Genomic DNA, 19,437 nt, shown 5'->3' on the forward strand with positions numbered 1-19,437 from the left:
AGACAAAGTGATCTTTTAAATGTAGCCAACATTTCTTTTGGAGTATGACTCCATTTCACACAACGCATGCTAAGATTGATGTTTACGAAGTTGGTTGTTTAAATCATGTTCCGAGCTTGGTTACATTGGCTGTTTCTTTGTCTCTGCCTCTCCCTCACTCTCCTTTTTCCTTGTGCTTGACACAAAAGAATGGGGCCCCCAGGATCATCGGAAATGGATCAGGGTATTCATGTGTGAGCTTTACAAAGCACTGGAGCAAAGGTGTCATTAAACATTAGAAGTCATTCAATCACACCCATCCCTTCATACAAAGTAAAGAGAAAAAAAGGCTCTGGATGGCAACTAGCCACAAAGCTTCGTGTGTTCATTCACCCTTACTCGTAGGAACTGACTCCCTTTTTTTCTTCTCTCTCCCTTGGAAGAGATTGGAAGTTAGCTTTGTTTTTCTGAATCTGCCCTGAATACTCAGCTCTTGTTTACTGCTGCAAGTAACTAAAGTAGCAGATTTTTTTTTTCAAAGAGAGCTTCTGGGTTTAATTCTGATTGTATTGCCCTTCAAATGATTGAGGGCGTCCTAGGTATCCAGGATGCTGCCATGGGCTTAGGAAGAGAAAAGAACGACTCTTACCACCCCCCAAAGGGAATTAATTGTTTATCCTTAAGTATTTTCTAACAGCTTTTCCTGGATATTAAATGTGGACATCAATTAAGAGAGGGTTCAAGGTATGAGTAGCCTATTTGTCCTGAAATGTAAATAGAATTTATGAGAGTTTTGAAACAGATGCCATCTGCTGGAGAGTTAAGATATTGTAACCGGAAATAATATGAACAGAAAACATATGGAACAAATGGACTGGTTGCTCATTTAAGTAAATAGTACTTCCCAGGCCCCAGGTAGAGCACAGCGTCCCTAACTTACTGTCTGCATCTAAATGTTTTTTTAAAAATATATTTTATTGATTTTCCACAGAGAGAAAGGGAGAGGGATAGAGAGCTAGAAACATCGACCAGCCGCCTCCTGCACACCTCCCACTGGGAATGTGCCCGCAACCAAGGTACATGCCCTTGACCGGAATCAAACCTGGGACCTTTCAGTCCGCAGGCCGACGCTCTATTCACTGAGCCAAACCGGTTTGGCTAAATGTTTAAATTTATTTTTTTTTTCTAATCTGAATAGAGCTAAAACTTCCTTTTCATGCACAGTGCCAGAGCCCCAAAACTCTTCATCTAGTTTGCAGTCTAGAGAACAAACTCAAAATGAGTGCATATCTTGAGATAACTTTGCAGTTATGCATTTGAGAGCCCCCCAAACTAAAATCAGACAGAGTTCATATAATGGAAAGAGAGAGACAGAGATGAAATAGGGTTGTGTAGGAGTAAAGGGTAAGTATATCAAATTAAAACCACATGTAAGACATACATACAGGCTAAACAGCTAATTCTTTTTCTGAGGGACCCTTTATAAAAGGATTGATCTCTACCTATACCCCACACTCCTCACACTGCTCCCTCATTAGAAGAGCTCATGAATAGAGCAGACACTCCTTAAATTGCCCAACCTCCCTTAGAAATTATATATTACAGTCGCATTCTATATAACTCCTGTGGGTGCTGGGTCCAGGCCTGGGCTCTTCCTCTGTCTATCTGAGCAGGTTATTTCAGCTCTGGGAACTCAGTTTCCTCTGTTGTTAAACATTACTTGGTGAATTTTACTGTCTTAGTGAGCTCTTAAAAAAATTTAGATGCACCCTGGCCAGTGATCTCAGTGGTTAGAGTACCAGCCCACACACCAAAGGGTTGAAGGTTCAGTTCCTGGTCAAGGGCATGTAACTCAGTTGAGTCGGGGTGCATGTGGTAGGTAACCAATTGATGTCTCTCTCAGTCCATCTCTCTCTCTCTCTCTCTCCCCTCCTCCCCTCCTTTCCACTCTCTCTAAAACCAATGGGGAAAAGATTGATATGCAAATTAACAGCATATCCATAAACATAAGCCCCCGCCCCAAATGCCCCTGTCTAGAGTTGCTACTTAGAGTTAGGACACCGACAAGTTAGAGCCTGTGAAAGAGGGGTGTTTCTCAACAAGTAGAAAATATCCTGAGAAGTGAGAAATCTCAGGACTCTAATCTGTATCTGCCCAGGAAGTCCTGTGGGGGGTTAGCAGAGAGGAAACAGTGAGACAGCCACGCATTGCTATAAGATTGTTCTTTTTTTTTCCAATGGAATATGAATCAGTAAAACAAACTCCATGGATTTCCTACATGAAGAGCTCTCAAAAGGAGTGCACCCAAGTTGTGAGATCGCTCTCCATCTCTAGGTCTCAGATACACATATATGGCTAAAAGGAGCGAAGGAGCAGACAAAATACCAAACAGATGAAGAGAGAAAGAAAAGATGTTCCCAAACATATTAATTGTTCGCCCACATGACTTACTGGTGGTATGTTAATGTCTCGTATCAGCCACTGCTAATGAGAATGCTGTCCCTTATTTCTCTTTTAGTTTATAAATGGAGTCACATTATGTAATCACCCTAATGAGGTAATAGAAACATAAGTACACAGGAAAATTTGATAGGGTTTTCTCCTAATTCATCCTCAGCTGTGTTGCTCACCCCCCTCCCTCCATCCCATTAAACCTCCCTCTCTCCTCCAGACTCCCCCCAAACTGGCTGTCTCCAGTCCCAAGGGACATATTGTTGGCTATTATTTATAATAAGTCTCTCTCCTCTTGGCAGGATATAGAACAGCTGTTGGTCTATTCTCTGCCACAACGACCAACTTCCCTCTTTTGCCCTGGATGATTGGAAGAAAGTCGGGGGGAAGAGCAATTTATAGCTGTGTTACAGCACCTCTATTTTCTTTTATGTTTATTTATATGGCTTCCATTTCTGTCTGGGATTTCTGAGATAATCAAGATCACTCTGCTTCAGAATCCTCTTATGGGAAGGCCCTGGTGGCAGCCGATGGTGTTTTCCTTCATTGAGGCGGACATTTTAGAACTCCCGGCTAGAGGAAGTGGTGAACATTTCTGTAAGACTTTGAGAATTTTTTTTCATTTTCCTTATGAACTCATAAATATGTTCCATTTTACATGAACAATAAATGACTTTTTAATTTCTCAAGGGAAGGCACCTTGTTTTCGTCAACTTTCTGTTTCCAAAACGTAGCACGGTACCTGCTCAGTAAACATTTGGTGAATGAATGAAGTAGATAGAATACTGAGTGGGATTCTAATTTGTTCTCTTAGGCCTAAGCACTAAGTCTCACCCCAGACTTCTGGGCCAGTCAAACCTTATCGCCTGAGATGGGGCCTTTTCTTCTGAGATCTTTTGTCTTGGATTATTTTGGACTCCAGGCCCCATCCTAAACAAACAAACAAAAAAAGCAGAGGTAACTCAGTGTTTTGCAATCTAACCTCCAACTAAAGAAATCTTGAATAGGTACTAAATCTCCAAAGAGGTACTGAGCATATCCAGAAGTAGAATAGAGAGAGAATTTCTGGGTTGAAGGAAACTCACAACGTAGGACCCCAGACCCAGAAAAGATCCAGAAGGCTTTGACACTAGGTATCAATATGACATATGACAAGACAGTCTCTGGCTCACAGAAAGGAATCACAGTTTAGCATTAAGATGTCCCAATGCTTGTAGCTGAGGCAGGTTGACTGCTGGTCAGGGTCATGTTTAGTAAAGACTGGGAAGGAAGCAGAATGGAGTTGTTACATCAAAGACATTGGGGTGCAGCAAAAAAAGAGACAGACTCCTTATTCATTTATTTATTTCCATGTGAATTTAGTTCGGTAAGTATTAATAATGGCTAATTTCCTCCAGAATCTAACCAGACCCCTTTCTGGAGGAAGATGGGAGAGCTGACAATTTCTATGTGGCGGGTGCCTTTTTTTGTAAGGGCTCCTAAAACACTTTCAAATTTCCTAGTCTGTGTTCCTAAATGGTTTGTCATAAGCATCCTGATCGGCCTGGCTCTCTATATTTTCTCTGAGACGCCACAGCTCACTCAATGAGCATTTAGTAAGTGTTCCTGACAGACACACAGGAATACACATGATTAAAGAGGATACTAGGTGCTAACACCATTGAGATGCCTGCTTTTCCCATAATCGGCAGTTCACAGGCAACAGGGGAAGAAAGAATCATAATAGCTGTGGTTTATAGAGTGCTTATGACATGACAGGCACAGCTATCGCTTTAGATACATTATTTTATTTTATCTCATAATCTGATTTATAAAGGGAATCATTGGAGATATAAAATACCACCAAACTCATTTTTGCCCAATTGTGAGCCAGCCCTTCAGAACTGGAAAAAGAAGCTAGTCTGGTTGGATCAGAAAGTAGCTTAAGCCTTCTCTGGAGAAGGCCTGATACACAATTAGATCCAGGTAAACTTTTCCCGTCTTGGGCCCTTTTCTCTCTCCCTGGTTATCCTGATGCCCCCAGAATAGTTGCTTATTAAACAAAATACATTTTTTTTTTAAAATATATTTTAGTGATCTTCCACAGAGAGGAAGGGAGAGGGATAGAGAGTCAGAAACATCGATCAGCTGCCTCCTGCACATCCCCCACCGGGGATGTGCCCGCAACCCAGGTACATGCCCTTGACCGGAATCGAACCTGGGACCTTTCAGTCCGCAGGCTGACGCCCTATCCACTGAGCCAAACCGGTTTCGGCAACAAAATACATTTTAATTGGTGGCCTTTCAGACATTATAAGAGATGAAGAGCCAGGAGAACCTTCATAGAAAAAGGTTGAATGAAGTCCTTGGAGAGGACCACTATTAAGGTGCACACCACATTAAATAAATGCTGGTTAAGGCCTGGGATCTGGAGTCAGGCTACCTGAGGTGAAATGCCATACTACAGATGTGCCTCACTTTCATCATGTATAACATATGTACAGTAATACATACTTCCATTTCTTGTTCACAATTAAGTAAGATAATGTATATAAAGTACTTAACACAGTATCTGATATATATATATCTGTATATATATATATGCATTTGTATGTATTTATTTATTTTTAATCCTCACCTGAGGATATGGTTATTTATTTTTGTTTTAGAGGGAGAAGAAGGGAAAGAGAGAAACATCAATGTGAAAGAGAAACACTGATTGGTTGCCCCCATATGTACCCTAACTGGGATTCATAAATACCTGCAATCTTTTGGTATACAGGATGATGATCCAACCAACTGAGCCACCTGGCCAGGGCACAGTATCCGGTATTCAATAAATAATGGCCACTAATATAACTATTACATATTACTAATAATCAATATATACCTCTTCTCTTTCCACAAGATATGAGGGTTAATTTAAAGGACCTTAAATATTTTTTGTATCTAGCACAATTCTTAGCACGTTGTAGATTCTGAATAAATATTGGCTGGCTGGATGGATGGATGAATTTGCGTTTATATGGATAAAGTATACACAAGACCTAATTCATTCCAGATCTCATTCCAGAAAGTCATACCTCACATGTTACCCAAAGGAAATCACTGTGACACCAAACCAACTCACAACATCCCACAAGCAGTTTCTTAGGTTCACCTGGACATTTGGACTCACAAGATTCCTATACACAACATTTGACATCAATCTGCTCAGAAGGATATAGGATAGAAACGATAGCTTGCCAACTCCAGCTACAGAGCAGCATCGGGCATTCTTCTGTAATTAGAGCCCTACCAGCTCAGGTGCAAGATGATGGAATCCACATTGAGCAGGTGAAGGAACTGCCTTTGCTTGAAAGTCTTATATCTCACAGCAGTCAATAATTCTTGTAACAACTCCAGAGACATAGCTTGAAGGGTCCTCTCAAGGGACATTCTAGTTACAAGAATTGCTACACTCAGGGAAGTCCAAAGAATGACATTCCCATCAGGTATTTACAGTTCATTTGTAGTTCCCCCCAGTCCAGATGCAGTCTACCAATGAGGGTCATTTTTACCGTATGCAATGTTGCCTAGTAACATAGTTGACACATACCATCTTTATCTGTTTCCAGGGAAACCAAGCTAAGAAGTTAACCAAAGGTCAGATTCTCATGCAAAAAGCAAAAGAGTTTTATTAACTCTTTGCCCACACCGTCTAAATGGTTACTTAAAAGATAGCCTGAGAAACCTATCCAATGTCCCTGTAAAGAACTCATGCTTATACCTCACACCTGCCACAAATATTTTACAAAGTGGAATAATATAGACATGGCCCCATCCACTGTTCCGAACCTTGTCTCCAACAACCAGGAGTCAACCTCCGTGATCCTTGACACCATGCTGGCCTTTCACATTGTGCCCCAGCCCCAGTCTCATCCTTCAAAGTCTCATCCTTCAAAGCCCAAACATAGATAGCTCTCTAACACACTCTCTCACTTTAATAAATACACAATAGATTCCAGTTTCCCTGGACCTGTGTAATCTTAAAAGATTATCCTAAACTAGGAGTCCCACCACTCAGGATCTCTGAGTTTTGCCCTTCTTACAGAGTTGTTGTGAGGATAAAATAAGATCAAGGAGGTTAAGAGTTGAAAGGACCATAGTAAAAATCTAAGGTAGCTTACTGTTTAGAGAGTGGGAGTGAATTCCAGACACAGTTGAACAGCATCAGATCAACTTAAGGGGGAAGCACAGAGATGTCCTGACTCCCCTGATTTAAATTATTAGTGATAACCATCTATATATGTAGTTAGGAAGATTTTTATTTTTTGACCAATGAGAACCACTAAACTCTAAGATTAATTCACCTTTTAAGCAGCCACGAGATGGTAGAGTTGAGTACCAATTTGTCTTAGTAAAAGGAGTAAGCACTCCATTTATTTCCATGCCCAAATGATAATAATAGTCCTGCATATTAAGTTATTCCTGTCTCCCAGGAATACTCTCTTATTTAATCATCCAATACTACTAACTCTATTTCTCAGTAGAAATCAGCGCTCAGAAAGATTGCAAGACTTGCCCAAGGTCACTCAACTCTGTGTGGCAGATTGAAGAGTTAGGCCAGGTTTAGTGTTAGTCAAATCCCATGTTCTATACTATTTCCATGAAGCCAATCTGTAAATGCAGTGGGAACAGATTTCTCAATGGCTTTGAAATTACAATTACATCCTTTTATGAGATGAGAGAGAGAGAGAGAGGAAGGACCTTATTGGAATAGAGAAAAGATGAAGTTTAGATGAAAATATAAGTGAATTTTCATTGAATTTCTTTGCTCTCCTCTATTTTATATTATTCCCTATTCTAAAATGGAGCTTATAAATAGAAATGCTCAAAAAAGGCATCACATACAAAGGAGAGTGAAGAAAACTAGAACATGGCATGCAGATTCTGAAGCCACCACTCTGCAGCTAGTCCTGCCAGAGTTCTTTTAAATAATGATAATTACAACTCATTATCTACCTCGAAGACACGCTAAATAACAGAAGAACGAGTTCCAAGGGGAAGGGTCCTATTTGAGATATTAGTAGCATCACTGGTTCATTGTAGTAGCAAGTTTAATAGTTTTTCCAAAATATTTCAGCTACATGTTTTGTTTACTTATAATGTACTTGAACATGTGTTCCTGCCAGAAAGAAAAATTAAACTAAATTCTTTCACTATGGCTAGCACGTCTCTACTTTGATCTGATTAACTCATAGATCTGTGCAATGAAAGAATTTACAATTGGCAAGAAAAACCCTAAATTGAGCAGTTTAATTGTCAAATAAATTTTAAAATGTGCGTGGGGAGTGAGGAGAAATAAGGACATGTCGGCATTTTGAACTCATAAAGGGGTATTTTCTCATTGGTCATGCCAATCTAAGGGAAGGAAACAAAGAAAAAAGAAGGACTTTGTTTTATCCGATAAAATAACTCTTTCCTTAGGGAATGTGAAGAAACACATTCAGTCATATAATTTTTAATGATGTTAAATGTAGTAAAATTTTATAATTCACTTTATTTTTTTCAACTCCTCTTAAGACATTCTCTTAGAAAATAGTTGCATAAATGAAATTACCTGCATGTGCAAAAAAAACAACCATTTTTATTTAAAATAATTTTCTTCCTGTCTGAATTAGAGTAGAATACATTAGTTTCATAGAAGATACAAGATGGATTTCATCCGAATGGTTTCATCCTCCTAAATTTGATTTATTGGGGACATCAAAGGAAAACAGGGAATGAAAATTTATTTACTTTGTTTCCTTTAGTCATGTAATTTTATAATGTATTTTTATTCTTACACATTCTTATTTCTCAATCCAGATTTCTCTTTTGTCTATTAACCTGCTTATCCATTGAAGAAAGTTTAAATAATATTAATTGCAGTGTATGTGAGTGTTAGTAACCTTTCAAAAGTGGGGACGTCATTATGGCACCGGGTCTGGAATGCTGGGGTACCTAGAGTGTGTACTAACTGTCCAAACAGAACATGGAAGAGGGAGGTAGCCAGAGTAAGTAGAAACCCTGCAAAGTTCCTGGTTCTCAAAACTATCCCACCAACTACTTCCATATTTTCTGCTACAGACTAGGAAGACTAAACCCATTCCTCATTCATACCTTAGCATGACTTCTCTTAACTATTTTTTTTCTAATACTTGATAGAGTTCATCAGAAGGAATGAATGAAAAAAAAAAAGTTCATCAATATCTATTGCAGTGGTTCTCAACCTTGGCTGCACAATAGAATCACCTGGGAATCTTTTTAAAATCCTGATTTCTGGGCCTCATCCTCCGGAAATTCTGTTTCTTTGTTATGGGGTGAGGCCACAATATTAGTAACAAAGAAACAGAATTTCCGGAGGATGAGGCCCAGAAATCAGGATTTTAAAAAGATTCCCAGGTGATTCTAATGTGCAGCCAAGGTTGAGAACCACTGATCTACTGAATGCTTACTCTATGCCATTAGGTAGGTGAGGCATTTTAAGTTATCAGTTACTGAGTGCATCCTCAAAGCACACCTGTAAAGTATGTTAAATTAATTAAACTTTAAGCCCATTGAAAGGCGAGGAAACTGAGGCTCAGAGAATGAGTTGATTTGCCCAATGTGTCTTATTATGAGATGCCAAAACCAGAATTTGAGGTACAACTGCCTAGAGTTTGGGATGGGAGGTGAGTTGGTTGCATAGCAAGAAATTGAAAGGAAATTACCAATGGGGCATTTCGGGGGAAAGAATTCATTTATTCATTTAACAACTATGTGATTAACTATTAAGTGCCAGCCCTATGCCAGGCACCATTGGAAGCAAGAGTGAACAATAGCTACATGGACACTATACTCCTGTTCTTTTGGTTGAGAACTGAATAGCCAGGAGCAGAGTGGTGAACTGAGAGAGAGAGAGAGATGTCAAGAGGGAGGGAGAGAGTCCCAGAGACAAAACTTGGTGTATATCTACTAAGAGCTTCAACTTTAGACACTTGCTCTTCCCACTATAAGGTTCTGACCTGGGCTTGAGCTAAGCTTTTTCTCAAGAGGAAAACCTAACAAATTTGTTGTTGGAAAGTAGGGGCTCTAATTCTGGGGACCAACTATTTAAAGAGAGGTTCTGGGCCTAGCCTGTTTGGCTCAGTGGATAGAGCATTGGCCCATGGACTGAAGGATCCCAGGTCTGATACTGGTCAAGGGTACATACCTCAGTTGCAGGTTTGTTCCCCAGCCCTGGTCAGGGTACATAGGGGAGGCAACCAATAGATGTGTCTCTCTCATATTGATGTTTTTCTCTCTCTGTCTTTCTATAAAAATCAGTGGGGAAATATCCTTGTGTGAGGAGTAACAAAGAAAGAGAGAGAGAGAGAGAGGAAGGAAGGAAGGAAGGAAGGAAGGAAGGAAGGAAGGAAGGAAGGGAGGGAGGGAGGGAGGGAGGGAGGGAGGGAGGGAGGGAGGGAGGGAGGGAGGGAGGAAGTTTCTGAAATAGAACCTCTGTAATCATCCTGGCTGATCTGAAAGGGAACAGATGTGGGAGGTGAGGATCTAGATCTCGTTTCTCTATCATATTGTCCCCTAAAGAGATTCTGGCACTTAGAAGATCCTTAGCAAATAATTATTGGAGGAAATAATTGTGGAAGTGAGAGATAGAAGAAGGAAAAAGATAGCAAGGAGCAAGTCTTCCTGAGCCTGTGGCAGATTCTCGCTGTTCTGCCCAGGGACCCCCAATGTCAATGGGGTTTGACTGATCAGATCCAGGGGCTGAGATTTTCCTGGGCATGGAAATGTTCTGAGTAACTCAGAGTTGCGCTGTCATGTAAGTCCATTTTTTAAGAGGCATTATTAGTCTTCTAATTTGAAGGTAAGGTGTATCTTGGAAAGTTGGATGTGAAAAAGGAATGTTTTAGTCTGACAGAGGAAGCCTACCATTCATAGTTTTGAAACTAGAACATTTTGCTGACAAAGAGAAATGTATTTTTAAGTCTGAGTTTGTAAAAAACAATTTTCATCCTAGTCCTCTCACTAGGCTATTTCTGCCAGCTCCCCGGCTATGAACACAGCACATTCTTGCAATTCATCACTTCCCGTAGCTCAACCCAACCCTGTTTTACAATGGTTGTCGGCATATGCTTCTCATTAGTTCTGCCTCTGCCTCACCTGGGCTGATCAGACCCCTCTCTCCTGCCCCCTGCCTGCTTCCCCCCACCCGCCTTCCCAAACGAGGCTGGTACCCCTCCCAGCCTCTCTTCCCCAGCAGCGCTGCCTGCTGGCAAGGCAGGAAGCAATCAAGGGAGAGGAGAAGGAGAAGGAAATAGTTCGTTCTTTCGAAAGTAAATTCTGTGGTTCAACAGCCTTTCATTCAGAAATAAGACCTAGGAAAAGAAAAAGCCATGGACAAAACCATAAACAATAACAGAAATGGGAGGGGGGACAAAAAACAACAGAAGTTTGCTGGCTGAGGAAAAAATAGAGAGGGGGTAGCAAAAGGTCAGAGGGGAAAATTCCCATCATTACATCACTTTGGCAGCCAAGTGTTTCTTTAGGTCACCAGTTTCTGTCTTGATTTATCTTCTAGGCTCTACAGGGAAGTTTTACCCACTGGGGCAGGGGGGAGCGGAGAAGGGGCCATTTTCTCTTTAACTTGGATATCTGAGTGACAAAAGATTCTTTCCATTTAGTGAATGCTGGTTCCCTCTGGGACCCAGTGCACAAATTAAGAATTAGACAGAATCAAAGATTTTGAATCAGCCCAAAAGAGAATTTCCATATACATCGAATTCTTCTCCAGTTTTCTCTCTTGAGTGGTAGCTTTTGATTAGCAATGTCAATCCTTGGCTCGCTTTCCAAAGGAATCGAGAAGGTAAGTTCTCTCAATATAGTCCCACAGCATAATTGGCCAACTCTGATCCCAACTTACTCATCCCGCAGGGCTTAGATGCAAGTTGGTGGGCATCTTTTTTGAAACTGGTTGTTAATGGCAAGAAAGGAATGCTGAAAGGGTAAATAAAGGCCTCAGCGTTGGTGGAATTTTAAGAGGATCATAGAATCTGGAAGGGACTTCACAGATTCCCTGATCCATACCCTTTAGCTCACAGATGAAGAAGTTGAGGCTAAGAGGTGACCTCCCCAGTGTCCTACAGGGAGGAAATGGTGGGACAGGGATTCTTCCAGGAGTCCTCAGCCCAGGTCCTGCTCTCTTTTCCACAGTTTACAAGCAGCAGCCTCTCTCTCAAGTCCCTTTGTGCCAACAATGGAGGCAGTTCTGAAACCTGCAGGTCCAGAATGACTTTTGCTCTAGATTCAACAATTAATATAGACTCTGATGATCAAAAATAACTTTGCTCAATGTTGGTGATCCGTGACATCCGTATGAGCCATAGAAAACCTCCAGCTAGAGAACCATCTCAGAAAATTAGAAAGAGGTTTCTTTTCCTCCATGCAGATCCACACCCACCCCTCCCGCTCCTCCCTGGACTTAAGGCTTAGCAAAGGGCAGGCTGGATATTTTAGCCCCCACTTGTTCCCTCAACCAGGTGCTCTTGTGCGGGCAAAGCTTTCCTGACCGCATGTGTAGTGGTCCTGACTAGAGCATATTCATGGATCAAGAGAATCACACCAGGTACAGCCACACCCCTGCTTCACAGAGAGTCATCCTGATGTTCTCACCTGGAACTAGAGCCGTCTCATTATAGTAGATGAAGGACTTAAACAGCTTTTTTTTTCCTTAACACCGCTCATTGCCAAAGAGCGGAGCCAGATTCAGCTCTGAAAAATATTGTACAGTCAGACAAACATGCCAAGAGACCTCTTTCCCCCATGATACACCTTTTTAAACAGCCAGATGCCGTCCTCCCAGCTACCTGCCCTGTTACTCCCTCCTAGCTTCCTTTCACAATCCTTTCTAAGATTTTAGCTGATAATGGTCTCATCCATTCATTCAAAAATGCTTACTGTGCCAAGACTAAGGTTTCACCCTTCCTAGGGGATTTATGTTTTAATAGAAATTTCCAAGCTTGCTACATAATACACACTCAATAAATATACTATGAGGAAATGGAGAGAGAGGATAGGATGCACTTTATACTCAAAGACAGGTGAAATTCAAGAATCACATCAAGTAGTACCCAGGGAAGGAAAAAATTGAGGGCAAGGAATCTTTAAAACCCACCTACATGTCATGGGAGGTAGGCCTTGTGTTTGGTTCCATGTTCTCCAAATACTGAGGACATCAGCACAACCACATGAAAAACCACTGCAAACCGGAGTTCTACCTCCAAAACGCTTCCAAATATGCCTCCCTCTTGCTCAGCCAGATACCCCAACACCGCCAGCCCCTGGATTTTGCACCCTATTCTGGTCCCACAGCATGGTGTCTGTTATTTATCTAGCCCCTTGATTAGCAATGCAGGCATGGATTTCTGCCTTGGCTCTAGCCCTCCTACTAGCGCAAGGCAAGGCATGAATTCCAGGATTTCTCTCTGGCTCCAAGTACTCCACACCCACCTTGGCTCCCAGTTCCAGGCCTTGGCTCCCACTCACCTGACCAACATAGCTGCTTATCTCTGTCTTATTTTGAGTCCATAAGAGGGGGTCCCTTAGTTACCAAAATCACTTACAGAATCCTTCCCTTGAGTGCCTCCACTGGAAGCCTTCTCTAAGTTTTCTTCCTATTAGAGAGATTTCTTACATATCTTTCTACTCCTTTCAATGGGGCACTAAAAAGATAACCCTCTGCCTTAGACACCTCTGCAACACCTTTATTGCTTAACATAATGCCCTCTACATAATAATTGCCCCTAACATAATTTCTCTGTTGACTTATTTACCCAGATATTCTGTTGTCTATTTAGTTTTAGTTGTTGTTTTAACCAGGGGAAATTAACAGGGATTTTTCGCTGATTCTGGTCTTCCTCTGATGGGAAAAATTGTTCTATTAAATACAAATCACTTTGCCATCTGTGTGCAGCATACGTTCTGGAATCCTTTCCCTTTATATGGGGAAACCAGGTTTCCCACCAATGACCATTAAAGTGCATTTGGCAGCCCCTGTCGTTCTCTGCATAACCCAGATGGCAAAGTTCTCTTCTTGTTTCCACTGGAGGGTTTTTATAAGGCTTCTTTATGTTGCTCCTTCTTTTCAAGTACTTCCCTTGACAGAGGGGTTGGACCTTCTGCTTGGACCTCCCTGTCTGTACTCTAGTCTTTGGGCTGATGCTATTGAGAGGAAGCCTGTTTGACTAGTTACAACCCAAATCCATTTGCTAATGTGCCTGCTCGTTTGTGCTTCTGCTTGTAAGATGATATCAGTGTTAGTTGTTGCTCCTTCCCTCCCGAGGTTGCTATGTAAGTAGAGTAATAAGTTACCTGATCTAAGAAAAAGGTGGTGTTCTTCAGGTGGACCTCGTCCTAAGTTAGAGGCTGTACCTGGATATCAGAATGTTAAGAATTGACTGGAAATCAGCGTATTCACAAGGGTTTGATGCTGCTCTGCAAAATTGGGAAAAGGAGAAGGAGAAAAGGTTTCACAGAGATGCAAGCCCGAGTTAAAGATAAAAAGGTGAGAGAGGAGCTGATGGTGAATGACTTTGAGTTTTAGGCTAAAGATTTTAGACTTACCCAGCAGGGAGCCACTCTGGGATTTTGATAAGGGAGTGACATAGATATGAGCTTGAGAAAGGTCCCTCTCACTTCAGGGTGGAAGACCAGTGAGGTCCAAGGTCAGTTTAGGAGGCGGATGCAGTAGGCCATGTGAGAAAAGAACAGGACCCAGGCCCAGGAAGGCAATGGAAGCTGAAAGGAGGAAGGATAGGTTTTATAGACCTTTCAGGAAAAAAGTATGAGTCTTCTACTCCTACTCCCTCGTCACTTATCCAGTGATATTTTCAGTAGCCAATAGCTAGAAAACATCCCTATGCCCATCAACCATTGATAGGAAAAGTGTGGAATAGTCACTCACGGGGATGCATTATATAGAAATCAGAATGAACACTTACTTCATCTATACCCATGTATGCCATAGCATGGATGAACCTCATAAACTTAAGGCTGGAGGAAAAGCAGCCTAATAAAAAAAGAATGCATAACAAACAGTTGCATTTATGTAAAAGTAAAGTACAAAAGCAGTCTCCACTGAGCTCTGTTCTTTGAAGTCAGGATAATGCTTACCTTTGGCAGGGGAGTGATTTACTGTAGGAGCATAGGAGTGCTTCTGGGTTGCTGGTGATGTTCGTGTTCTTGTTCTGCATGCTGGTTGCAGGGGTTTATTCAGTGAGTGAAAATTCAGAGAGCGGTGCATTAATGCTCTGTGTACTTTTCTATAGGTATATTATACTTCTATAAAAAAGTGAAAATGCAGCCCTTCCCCTGCTCCATTTTCCCACCACTACTTCACCACTTTCTAATATGTGGTACAAATATAGTATTTATCCCATTCTTTCCCCATGAGAGTATAAGTTCCATGAATGCAGGGATTTTTACATTTTGCTCACTGCTGAATCTGTATCACCTCAAAGTGTACCTGGCACATAATAGGTACTAGAATGGATGAACGAACTATTGAATCAGAAAAACATGAATAGATCAGGCCAGATGCAAAGATCCAAGTGGAACCCTGGTTTAAGGACCAACCTTGCTTTGGCAGTTTCTCCTTCCCACGCGTGCTGCATAGGCTGCTAGCCCCGAGGTTGTGACAGTCTCTTTCCATGTCTGTAGCAAGGCTACTTCGGGCTTTTAATGACGCCTTTTTCTTATCCTGAGCTATTCATCCCACTTACCCCATGTCAGAAACTTTGTCATTTTCAAAGCCAAGCTCAAATGACATCTTCTTGATAAAGCCTTTCTTAGCAGCCTAAACCTGAATTTCCCACCTCTTTTTTCCCCCTTCCTGTGGTATTCCTACAGAATAACTTGTATTCATTAATTCATTCATTCAACAAATACAGGGTGGGGCAAAAGTAGGTGTACAGTTGTTCATATGGAAAATAATACAATAATCCTATATAATAAAAGGCTAATATGCAAATCGACCAAACAGTGGAATGACTAGTCGCTATGACGCACACTGACCACCAGGGAGCAGACGCCAGGCTCACAGCTGGCGAGCACAGTGGCAGTGGTGGGAGCCTCTCTCACCTCTGCGGCAGCGCTAAGGACCCCTTGGGGGATGTCTCTCAAGGAGTCCAGGACTGCAAGAGGTCACAGGCTGGGCTGAGGGACACCCCGCTCTCCCCCCCCCCCGCCCCCCACCGCCCGCCACCAGTGCATGAATGTCATGCACCAGGCCTCTAGTTAATACTATAAGAGTAAACTCTGTTTCACGCACTCACAACTGTAAACCCACCCCACCCTGTATTTACTGAGTACCTAGGAAATGCCAGGTAATAGTTTAAGTACCTGGAAATACAAGGTTGGACAAAACAGCCATGTCTCTCTTAGGGCTATATTCCAGTAGGGTAGCTAGACAATACACTAATAAATGAATGTATATGTAAAATTGTTTTGGGTGCTTTGAAAGAAGTTAAGCAAGATAAAGAATTAGGAAGTCACATGATCTCACTCATTTATGGATAATTAAGACCATTATAAACTGATGAACAAAAATAGATACATAGGCAGAGCAACATCAAACAGACTGTCAAACTACAGCGGGAAGTCCGGGGAGGGTTTGCGGCGGCGGGGTAAGAGATCAACCGAAGGACTTGTATGCATGCATATAAGCATAACCAATGGACACAAGACACTGAGGAGTATGGGAGGCCAGGGGAAGGTCAAGGGGAGAAAAAAAAGGAGACATATATAATACTCTTTGTAATACTTTAAGCAATAAAACAAAATTTAAAAAAAAAATGTCAGTACAACCATGAAAAAAAAAAGAAATTGTGTAAAATGTATAAATGTCTAGGGAAAAATTGGAATCTTCAATTCTTTCTCTTTATCGTATATATTATATTAATTAATTAAAAAGAGTGTGTTTGTTAACATAAAAAGAATTAGGAAGTGAGGGGGTGTTATTTTAGATAAGTTGCAAGGGAAGACTTCTCTATACGGACAATACTGGAGGAGAGACCCTGTTGAAGTCAGGAAGTGAACTTCGAGGAAGAGGGAACAGCAAGTGCAAATGCCCTGCACTAAGAGCAGGTTTGTGTATGAGTCTGTGTGTGAATTTCTGGGCACAGGGCTTATGGTCTAGCACACTGTCTTAGATGGAGAAAGTTCTGAGTGATTGAATTGATTCACAATTTAATCATTTTAATCCATTTCACATTTTTCTTTAAATAAGCATGCCTACAATGTGTCCTATAGAATATACCCCCAAAACTGAATTACACAAAATCTAGCTACCACACACACACACACACACACACACACGCACGGTTCTGTGGCCAAATACACATAATAAACAATCAAGATTGATAATGTATACTAACATACCATATGTTGCTAAGTCTTTCAATAATAAAAATTTTTTAAAAAACCACCTGTGCCCTTTGAAGGTTGTCTCAGTGCCTTAGGAGGCTAACACAGAAGTAAGTATTTATAAAACCCAGAGAAGAGATGATAAACCTCCTCTTTGGATCCTGTCTGGAGTCACAGCTGGAAAAAACACACACTTGTCTCATTCTTTTCTAATGTCTGTTTTCCCCATGGAACACACATTAATAATACACTAAACATCAGAATCCCGTAGAATTCAGTTTGGAATATTTACCTGACGGCTTCATAATCTTGCAAATAAAATATAGATACCAGAATTTTGCAGTATTATTCTAATTAGGATACACGAACATGGATTTTCAACCTTCTCCTTACGGTGTCAACCTAATCCACGTTTGTATAACCCCACCCTGCCTAATTTTAATCCACATCTGGTGATCTTCACACTGTAAACCAAGCAGCCTCTGGGGATATTCGGTCACAGTCAGGATCGGGAGTTAAGCTCTCAAGGGGCGAGTTGGTAAGCCTTGGAAGAAACAAATAGCAGTCCAGGAAATAGAAACAAGGCTCCCAGTGCCCCCTGGCAGAGCAGTCCTGGTTGGGAACACCCACCAGGCTCTGGGGATAGACTGCCTTTGGATGAAGCTCCCTCTGGAAAGAGACAGCCAGGGGATCGCCAGTTGTGACCGTCTGTGTATTTTTGGTCTCTTCCCCCTTTGCCTGCTCTAGATGACTGGTGACAGGCTTACCACTCAGAAGTCCTACTATCAATCTATGTTGCTTTGCTCCCTGATTGCAGCCCTCTTTAAGTATTTATTGATTTTCCTTGGTCACCAGCCAGCTGCAGATACATGCTTCAGTTACAAGACTACATTTGCAAGCGGCTATCAAACTAAGTTGTAGCTGCCTTTCAGCTGCGTCTGAGTGCGTTTGCCTCAAAATCGGCGTATGTGCATGAGAGAGAAAGAGAGCAAAGGGCAACACCTGGACGCTTAGCCAAGTTTAACCGAAGATCTCGTAGCCACTGGTAATATTTTCAAAGGAGAAAGAGCATTTATAATTCTTTCATTGTGGGTGTGGCATTTAGCTCTACAGATTTAAAGGCAGCATGGAAACTGCAAAGCCAGAGTTTTTTCTGAGGCCTTAGTTGCTGTGAAGAAAAACAAGCCCACATTTTGCTTGTGGGCAGAAACATCCCAGAATGCATCTGGTGATTGGGCAGAAAGTGAGCGCTGGCAGGCGCCCAGGCGCATTGGCTCCCAACCACAGCTCAGGAACAACCTAGGCGGTGTTCTCGGGCTCAGATCGAATTTCCAAGATGGATCAGGTTCAGAATGATCTGCTCGCTCGGCTTTCACTTATCTAAGATGGTGCTCCAAGTCCAGGATTACAGTCTTCTGAACTGGGAGTGGAGGCTAGAGGGAGAAACGCCTCTGGTGTTTGTAAACACCACAAAAGGTATATTACCTGGTTTCAAGAGGTAGCAGCACACCTGTACTGTTCCACCTTGAGAATTCAGGACAGTAACAATGATTGGGAGGGGTGGGGAGTAACCAACCATCTTCAGGGTTTTGTATCATAACATCTGGACTCCAGAGTTATTTTTACAATAGAACTTCTTTTTTTTAATCCTCACCTGAGGATATTTTTTCCATAGATTTCTAGAGAGAGTGGAAGGGAGGGACGAGGGGGAGAGAGAGAACATCAACGTGAGAGGCCCATGATTGGGTGCATGCACCCCTACCAGGGCTGGGGAACCTCCAACCGAGGTGGAACCCACAATCCCTGGGTCTTTGGGCCAATGTTCTAACCACTGAGAAAATCAGCCAGGGCTATAATGGAACTTTATTATTAAATCTGTCATTTTAAACATTTTTAAAAATATTTTTTATTGCCCTAGCAATAAAATGATGAAATAGACTCATTGATCGGTTGCTTCCTGCTCACCCCTGACTGGGGATCCAACCCACAACCTGGGTACGTGCCCTGACCAAGAACTGAACTGTGACCTTCTGGTTCATAAGGCAGTGCTCAACCACTGAGCCACCCTGGTTAGACAAATCTGTAATTTTAAATAGTTATGTGATTCAATGTATTCTTGAATCTTTGATCTAATTTCCTTCATCATTGGCCAAATACGAAATAGGTAATGCCCTGGCTGGATAGCTCAGTTTGTTAGAGTGTCATCCCAATACACCGAGGTTTCGGGTTCATTCCCCAGTCGGGGCACATACAAGAATCAACCAATGAATACATACATAAGTGGAACAACAAATTGATGTTTCTCTCTTCCCCTTTCTCTCTCTCCGTCTCTCTCCCTTACTCTCTCTCTCTCTTAAAATAAATCAATACATTTTTTTAAAAAGCAATGATTAATGCTAAAGCTAAAAATCATAATTTACCCCCTCTTTACCAGCCTGCCGTGTGCACCTAAAGTCTTGTCTTCTATACCTTGTGCTTTCTCACTGCAACTGTGACTCTGGTGGTGACCACGCCAGTCCCGGGGCTGTGAGGCAGGGATGGCGAGTGTGTTTTGTACTACCAAATTCCTGCACAGAATAGTACTGAAAACATTTCAGACGAATG

At 41.7% G+C, this 19,437-nt stretch overlaps 1 protein-coding gene and 1 pseudogene across 2 annotated transcripts in view; both read left to right on the forward strand.

The window, feature by feature from the left end:
- The window catches only part of MAML2 (mastermind like transcriptional coactivator 2), a 356,704-nt gene that overhangs the window by 281,259 nt on the left and 56,008 nt on the right, over positions 1-19,437 (forward strand). The window lies entirely within an intron of this gene.
- Positions 16,898-17,012, forward strand: LOC139019155 (small nucleolar RNA SNORA26; annotated as a pseudogene).

The sequence above is a fragment of the Myotis yumanensis genome, unplaced genomic scaffold (assembly GCF_028538775.1).
Source record: "Myotis yumanensis isolate MYYU_CA2020_CCGP unplaced genomic scaffold, mMyoYum1.0.hap1 SCAF_10, whole genome shotgun sequence".
Lineage (NCBI taxonomy): Eukaryota > Metazoa > Chordata > Mammalia > Chiroptera > Vespertilionidae > Myotis > Myotis yumanensis.